The sequence below is a fragment of the Lactuca virosa genome, chromosome 1 (genome assembly GCF_052849685.1).
Source record: "Lactuca virosa cultivar CGN04683 chromosome 1, Lactuca_virosa_CGN04683_v6, whole genome shotgun sequence".
NCBI classification, from domain to species: Eukaryota; Viridiplantae; Streptophyta; class Magnoliopsida; order Asterales; family Asteraceae; genus Lactuca; species Lactuca virosa.
Genome location: NC_136426.1, coordinates 177208900 through 177217841, shown reverse-complemented (window position 1 = coordinate 177217841; position 8942 = coordinate 177208900). Strand labels below are relative to the sequence as shown.

General features: G+C 44.3%; 1 non-coding gene across 1 annotated transcript; it reads right to left on the bottom strand.

Annotated features, from left to right (window-relative positions):
• Positions 1-832: 832 nt before the first annotated feature.
• Positions 833-939, bottom strand: LOC145151689 (small nucleolar RNA R71). Its single transcript, XR_013732250.1, has one exon. It is a non-coding gene; the product is annotated as a small nucleolar RNA R71 (small nucleolar RNA).
• Positions 940-8942: the final 8003 nt, after the last annotated feature.

Below are 8942 nucleotides of genomic sequence, written 5' to 3'. Positions count from 1 at the left end.
AGTGATCAACTCGCCGAGTCGGAGGCTTGGACTCGACGAGTTGGTGCTGGAATGAGAAAACCCTAATCCCGAGGGTTGCACCCTATTTAAAGGACTTTATGTCCTTCTCCCAGCCTCCAAAACCCCCCAAAGAGTTCCAGAAACCCTAATTTCGTGTGAGCTTCCATTAATAGAGAGAATAGAGCTTTGGAAGAGGAAATCTTGGAAAAGGGCTTGAAGATCAAGAGGCTTGCTGCAAAGGAGTAGTGTAGATCCGGGATCTACTTCAGTTGGAGCTTATATTGGAGGTAATAATCTGTTGCTTGGGCTCTTTTGCATCTAGATCTATTATCATTTGAGATTTGGGGCATTTTTGGTATGATTATGAGCTAATTAGAGTTAGAGGCTAACATTGATTTGGGGCATTTTCGGTCACGTTTCCGATTCCGACGACGAATTAGCTATTCTCATGGCTAACATTGATGAAGTCCCCATGGGGGAATGGAAGAAGAGGATATGCGATGATACCGGACCGGGACTGGTGCAACCCGCAATTCCCGCTACTGCTACTTTTGAGCTCAAGGGTCACATCATGGCTCTACTTAAGGAGATCCCCTTCACAGGCAAAGACCACGAAGACGCTTACAAACACTTGGACGAAGTCAATGATGTAGCTGATTATTTCAATGTTCCAAATGTGCCTCGGGAAACTCAGCTACTTCGCATGCTTCCGGTTACTTTGAAGGGTGCTGCCAAGGATTGGCTCAAGTCATTGCCCCCAGGATCTATCACTACATGGGCCCAAATGAAAGAAGAGTTCATTGATCAATTCTGCCCGCCATCCAAGATATCCAAGCTAAAGAAAGCCATAGCTAACTTTGAACAACAAGCTGGAGAATCACTATATGAAGCTTGGGAGAGGTACAAGAGCCTGCTAAGGAATTGCCCACATCATGACCTCAATAGTCAACAAGAAGTCTCCATCTTCTATGATGGAGTAAATGTTACCACTAGGCAATTACTTGACTCGCAAGGTCCACTCACGAAGAAGGCACCTCCAGTGATAAAGCAACTAATTGAAGAATTCTCTAAGCATTCTAGAGAATACCACAATCCAAGAAATGATGTGGCGAGGGGGGACGCCTATGCAGCTTCAGAAGACTTGTCAGCAGTTATGGCTATGCTAAAAACCATGGATAGGAGGATGGATAAAATGGACCAAACGATACATGCTATTCGGGTGGGTTGCGAAAATTGCAATGGGCCTCACCTTACTAGAGACTGCGACTTGGATGAGAATGGCAACAAAAAGGTGCAAGTTTGTTACTCAAGTGGAGACCGATATGATGAAGATTGGCGTAGACCAAAGAAAGAGTGGCTCCCTTATGACGAGTACAAGAAGGCTAAGGAGGAGGAAGTGGAGCTGGAGGAGCCGACATGGATGATGAAGAATGTTTCTTTTGTGTTTTTAATTTATTTTCGTGATGCTTGATTTGGACAACTTGTTAAACTTGGATGATTTTATTTCTTGTTAGGACTTTTGGTTGCTTTCACTTTTGTCTGCATTTTTTTTTCAGGATTGGAAGGTTAGGATGTATTTAGAAGTCTTATGGGTCAAGGGTCAAGTAAGGAATGTTCAATTGAGAGTGCGAAGTCTTTTCCATTAAGTTCGAGTCCGTTAGAGTTGGGAGTGTAGAGTGCTTTATTACTGAAGTAATTAGAAAAAGAGTCACTGAATTACCCCAATCCAGCACTTCCGTCGAAAGGAAAACTCAGCGCCTACTCGCCGAGTGCACATATCCTACTCGGCGAGTGCATGGACAATTACACGACTTCTCTGCAAGTTAGCAACATACTCGCCGAGTACACGACTTACTCGCCGAGTCCATCATCATTTTTCGGATTCCAGAGTTGTTTTGGGCACGTTCGTTGCAGTTTTATCCAACTCTTTCATAGAGAATCATTGCTGGAGGTTTCTAGGAGCTGTATCCTACATATTTGAGTCATTTGCAAGTCTACCACACGCGACATGACACCCAAGACATGGATGAGCTGTTCCCATGTTTAAAGTCATTCAAAGATGGAGCTAAATTGAAGATGATCAGCCTCGCCACTGCTATTCCAGGGGAGTTTGTTCCAATTCCCTCTATACTTTAGTATTTTTCTTTATCATGCATAGCATGCAATGGGGACATTGCATGAAATAAGTGTAGGGTAGGGGGTTGGTTGAACCTTAGCAAATTTAGAATCCTAATATCATAATTTAGGTCTATTTTTTTAAAAAAAAAATTTGCACTATTGCATACCAAAGATGTTACTTAGGATTTAATTTAGAAAATTTTGGTAAAAAGTAATTAGGATTCCATGTTAGAATTGTGTGGATGATTGTATGAAGACCCAAATGTTTAGTTGAGCCTATATACGTTATAGTGCATTTGTGGCCCCCTTATTCTAGTGAAATCATGGGACAAAAACACAACCTCGCTTAGCCTGAAGGATGCAATATGTTTAGCATCGTGTACTTGAAATGTATCCAGGAAAATTGTTATCATTAATCAATAAAGGTTGAAGTTGAGTGCCCCTGCTTAAGCATGTAGGTACTGAGTGAAAAAAAAGCGAGTTACATGAAAAAAAATAGAGAATTACAAAAGAAAAGTTTGAAGAATTTTTGGAGCATCAAAGTCAAATATGAAATTAGAAGATCAAAAATTCCAAGAAATTCAAAAAGTTGAAGATACCAAAAACCAAACAGCAAAGTGGTGAATTCAAAGAGATCAAAGATCAAATGCCAAAGAAATGAAGAATTCCAAAGAGCTCCAATGTGGTATCATAAATTGTAATTATCTAGATTATGTATGCTTGGGTTACTCAACCAAAAACACCTTGAGGTTAAGAGGTTTTCTGAGGATGGATTCGGAGGGATGCATAAAATGAGCATAGTTCGGGGTGAGTGGGCGAATGTTTATGAGGATTGTGAGTATTTAGAGTATGGGGGGTTATTAGGAAAATTTTAGACACAAATGTGCGCGTTGCGGTCTTGGCATAATGGCTGGGTTTGACTTGAGTTGTCCTATGTTATTCTAATGTGTTAAAATTCAGTTTTGCTTGGGGGCAAGCAAAAGTCAAGTGTGGGGTATTTTGATATGTGTATAATTAATCATATGTTTAACATATATTTCTATTCATTTTTGGCTAATTATATGCATAATATGGACAAAAGGTACTTAATAATGCTTATATTGTGTTTTCAGTCCAAAAGACATGCTTGGAAGCAGAAAGGAAAAAGGAGAAGCAATTAGAGACCAAAGAATGAAGAAAAAGGGAAAACTACACACCTACTCGGCGAGTCCACGCATGTACTCGGCGAGTTCATTAGAATGTTCCCGAAAGAAAAGTCAAGATTCCTTACCGAACACGGATTTCACACTAGTACTCGGCGAGTCCACGACCTACTCGCCGAGTAGCCCCTGTTTTGTGATAATTATAAATAGCGGGTCTTAATCCGATTGAAGGACTTCTGGAACCTTTGGGGAGAAGCAAGCTGCGATTGAAGAACCAGAAGAACCCTAGAGAACGAAGATACAACCTAGAATCCAATTCCGAAGAAGATTTGAGGCACATTCTCATCATTCTACTTAATCTATTGTTTCTCAATTATGGTTAGACAATTAGAATTCGTTTTATTGCTGTTAATTACCTCAATCATGAGCTAAAACTCTTAAACTTCTGTTTGGGGATACAAAATTGATATATTGGTTTGATTAATGGTAGGATTAATTAGATATTTGTGATTTTGTTAATTTTAGCTTGTTAAAGAACCTTGTGTGTGAATGATAACTAATTTTCTGTTAATAGGAAGATAATTAAATAGTATGAACATCTTTTAATTATCAACCCCATATGTTTATGTGACCACTTTATCATATGTCTAGGACTAACGAACGTGAAACTAGAATTAATAAGAAAAATTAGGTAAATTCATGTGTGAGCTTGTTTGATGACCATCAGCAAGAGGTTAACTAAAGGACCAATTTAGTTAGCTATTACAAGTCTAAATTAACCCGAATAAATAATCTAGTGAATTAAATTAAATTAGACAACTGATCACTGTTTGAGTTAGTTTGTTTTCTAAGGATTATCGTAGCGAACGCAAGGCTAATCACTTGAATCGGTAGCCAATAGAAGAATTAATCCATTGCACTATTACCATAATATCAACCATAGGATCAATTGAGTTGAACTAAACAGAAGTCCCTTTTATTATTAAATTCAGTTAAATCTTTGTTTTTTCTAGTTCTTAGCCTAAGTAGTATTAGTAAGTTTCTAGTCTTGTAAAACTAGAGAAAACCCATATTTACTATTTAATTTAGATAAAATTAGTCTTTAGTTTTAATTTACCGTTCCCTGAGTTCGACACTCTACTTACCCAACTATACCACTAAAAGACAGGTTCACTGCCTTTGTGTGCTTAATTTATAACTCAAAAGTAGGACTAAAACCAGTGCATTTCACACACATCAAGCCTCTGCATGGCTCGAAAAGCCTCTGTATGGATTAAGAACTGAAGGGACTCGGCGAGTTGTATGAACATGTGCATGAACTCGGCGAGTTGAAGAACAACTCGGCGAGTCTGTTGAAGATTGCCTTGGACTCGGCGAGTTTGTTCTGGACTCGGCGAGTCTGGTCGCAGAACCCCAACCTTTTCTGGTCAAACCTTGAATCAGTGAGTCGGGAGGTGACTCGGTGGGTTGAGTCGTGTTATGGGAGTTTCTGAGTATAGGGACTCGACGAGTCGACGGGTCGACTCGGCGAGTAGAGTCAGTCAGGGAGGTTGACTTTGACTGAGGACTTTGACTTTGACCAAGAGTTGACCAGTTTGTTTACCAAGGGTATTTTGGTAATATTGGTGCTTATGAATCTGGTTCTTGATAGTGTACGGTGGTAGAGTTCGTGTCGGTGGTCGGAGCAGCTGATATTATCTTTCCAGTCGGCAATTGCGAGGTAAGTTATCCTCACTATATCGACAGGGTCTACGGCACCAAGGCCGGTCCTTTATCGGATGGAAATCCGGGTATTGTTTGTTATGTTATTGTTTTGCTAGACCTGCATCCTGGTATTTAGGATGGTGTTATGTTAGTGACCTGGTTAAGGTCGGTACCCGGGATATAGGGTAATGTTATGCTAGTGACCGGTTAGGTCGGAATCCGGGTTAGGATGTTGATATGCTATGTGATCTGTTAGACTGTTTGTCTGGTTGAGGATTGTTATGTGATTAATTGTTTTATGTGCACATGGTTGTTTGACGGGGGTTGGGTTGAGGCGGGTCCTGCTTTGTGCTGTAGGCCAACATACCCAGGGCGGACCGGATATTCCGAAGGCCCATCGAGCGGTCCAGACAGGCTGAAGACCCCAAGAGGGCGGACCAGACGTGCCGCGGCTCGGAGAGTGGACCAGGCCGACTGAAGGCCCGGTATGGGCGGACCAGTCATACTGTAGACTCAGAGAGTGGAACAGGTGGATTGAAGGCCCGGTGCGGGCGGACCAATCACACTGTAGACTCGATGTACATGGCTAGACTCGGAGGGTGGACCAGGTGGACTGAAGGCCCGGTACGGGCGAACCAGTCACACAGTAGACCTGATGTGCATGGTTGTTCTATTTGTGATATGTTATGAGTATGTTTATGTGTGGTTGGTATTTTGGGGGTAACTCACTAAGCTTTCGGGCTTACAGTTATAGTGTTATGTTTCAGGTACTTCAGGAGATCGTTGCAAGGCGAAGGCGTGATCGTACCGCTCCTCATGTTTTATGATATATGTAATATGGTTATGGGGGATACTCTGATGTTTAAACTATTTTGAAAACGGAATGTATGAACTTAATGGTTTTTGAATGAATTAAAATGTTTTAAATTGGTTGAAATTTTTGGTCGTTACATGCAGGGAGCGTCTTGGTTCTCCAAGATTGATTTGAGGTCTGGATCATCAGATGAGGGTGCGTGATGAGGATATCCAGAAGACAGCGTTCAGGACTCGTTACGGGCACTACGAGTTCGTGGTGATGCCTTTCGTGCTCACCAATGCACCAGCGGCGTTCATGGATCTCATGAACAGGGTGTGCAGGCCGATGTTGGACCGTTCAGTGATCGTGTTCATCGATGATATATTGGTGTATTCGAGATCTAGAGAGCAGCATGAGGAGTATTTGAGGGAGATCCTCGGAGTTCTGAGATCAGAGAGGCTTTACGCCAAATTCTCCAAGTGCGATTTTTGGTTACGAGAGGTCCAGTTCCAGGGGCATCTCGTTAACCAGAACGGGATATTGGTCGACCCGGCCAAGATTGAGGCGGTGATGAGTTGGGAGGTGCCGAGATCCCCCTCAGAGATTAGGAGTTTTCTGGGATTGGCCGACTATTATCGGAGATTTATCAGAGATTTCTCCAAGGTTGCTGTTCCTCTCACCAGATTGACCCGGAAGGGCGTAGCATTCATTTGGGGCCCAGAGCAGCAGGCCTCATTCGAGACACTTCGCCAGAGATTATGCGAAGCTCCAGTGTTGGAGGACTTTGTGGTATATTGTGACGCGTCGATATCGGGATTGGGTGCGGTGCTGATGTAAAGAGGGCATGTGATAGCATACGCATCGAGGCAGCTGAAGCCTCATGAGACAAGGTATCCTACTCACGATCTGGAGTTGGGGGTTGTGGTGTTCTCCCTCAAGATCTGGCGTCACTATTTGTATGGGGTTCGGTGTACCATATGCACGGACCACAAGAGCTTGAAGTATTTGATGGATCAGCCCAACCTGAATATGCGCCAGAGGAGATGGTTGGACGTGGTAAAGGATTACGATTGTGAGATCCTGTACCACCCGGGCAAAGCTAATGTGGTAGCTGATGCTCTGAGCCGTAGGGCGGAGAGTGCCCCGATACGAGGTGTTTACTTGAGATTGACAGTGATGACTCCGGTGTTGGACACCATTCGGGAGGCTCAGGTGGAGGCCATGAGATCGGAGAACCGCAAGCGAGAACGGGTGATCGGTTAGATATCTGAGTTCATTGCCGATAGTCGGGGGCTTATGACCTTCCAGGGCCGGATTTGGGTGCCATTTGAGGGCGGGGCACGTGCCATTTTGATGGGGGAGGGGCACAGGTCGAGGTTTTCGATCCATCCCGGGGCCATTAAGATGTATTTGGACCTGAAAAGAGACTATTGGTGGCCCTGTATGAAGAGGGATGTGGCGTGGTTTGTAGAGAGGTGGTTGACCTGTCGCAGGGTTAAGGCCGAGCACCAGTGTCCACATGGCAAGTTGCAGCCGCTTGAGATTCCCCAGTGGAAGTGGGAGCAGATTTCCATGGATTTTATCACCAAATTGCCGAGGACTGCGAGGGGTGTCGACGCAATTTGGGTGATCGTTGACCGGCTGACGAAGAGCGCTCATTTCCTTGCCATCAGTGAGAGCTCTTCTGCTGAGAGGCTGGCAGAATTGTATGTGAGAGAGGTGGTATCGCGGCATGGAGTACCGATCTCGATTGTGTCGGATCAAGACGTACGATTCACTTCCAGGTTCTGGAAGAAATTCCATGAGGAGTTGGGTACGAGGCTGCATTTCAGTACCGCATACCACCCACAGACGGACGGTCAGAGCGAACGGACGATTCAGACGCTCGAGGACATGCTTAGGGCATGTGTGTTGGACTTCGGAGGAAGCTGGGACACGTATCTGCCGTTGGCTGAGTTTTCTTATAACAACAACCATCATTCGAGTATCGTAATGCCTCCCTTTGAGTTGTTGTATGGGAGGAGGTGTCGGACTCCCATCTGCTGGGGAGAGGTCGGACATCGAGTGTTAGGTAGCACTTTGTTAGTGCTCCAGACGACAGAGCAGATACAGCAACTCAGAGTCGTCAGAAGAGTTATGCGGATAGGCGACGATCTGAGCTTGAGTTCCAGGTGGGAGATTTCGTACTCCTGAAGGTATCTCCTTGGAAAGGAGTGATCCGATTCAGGAAGAGGGGCAAGTTGGGGCCCTAGTACATTGGTCCGTTCAAGGTGACTGCGAGGGTAGGCAGGGTGGCATATCGTCTGGAGCTACCTGCGGAGTTGAGTCAGATCCATGATACCTTCCACGTGTCGCAGTTGAGAAAGTGTATAGCCGACGAGACGGCGGTGGTACCATTGGAGGATATTCAGGTGAATGCCAGCCTGAACTATGTTGAGAGGCCAGTTGCTATTTTGGATCGGAAGATCAAGGTTCTGAGGAACAAGGAGGTGCCCCTGGTGCAGGTCCAGTGGCAACATCGGAGAGGGTCCGATCTCACTTGGGAGCCGGAGTTGGAGATGCGAGAGCAGCATCCAAAATTGTTTGCTGAGCAAGACTTCGAGGGCGAAGTTTGATTCTAGTGGGGGAGAATTGTAACATCCGGAATTCCAGGTATTATATTTTATTATTTATTTTTTGAGGAAAAGAGAGGGACTCGACGAGTCGAGTCGCAGACTCTTCGAGTAGGACCGCGAATGCTGACTGGATTTAATGAATGGACTCGGCGAGTCGGTGCGTGGACTCGGCGAGTCCGCGCTATTAAATGAAGCCCTAATTCTCAGGGTTTGGGCCCTATTTAAAGGCCTTTATGGCCTTCATTTGCGGCCACCTTGTTCCAGAGAAACCCTAGAGAACAGAGAGAGTGAGTTTGAGGGCAAGAGGAGGCTATTTCTTCATCTTTTTGTGGGGTTTTGCTTGAGGGAGGATAGGAGCACAAATCTAGAGTGTAAAGGGGACTGGATCTGAGCTAATCATCTCATGATATCATCTTTGGAGGTATAAACCTTTCCATTTCGTGTTATATTGATGGGTTTCTTGATTTTAGGGTTTTTACCCTCATTTTATGAAAGATCTAGTGAGTATGAGGTCCTCTTTGGGATTTGACATCAGATCTGGACCATGAGAGGTCCCTAGAGTCACTA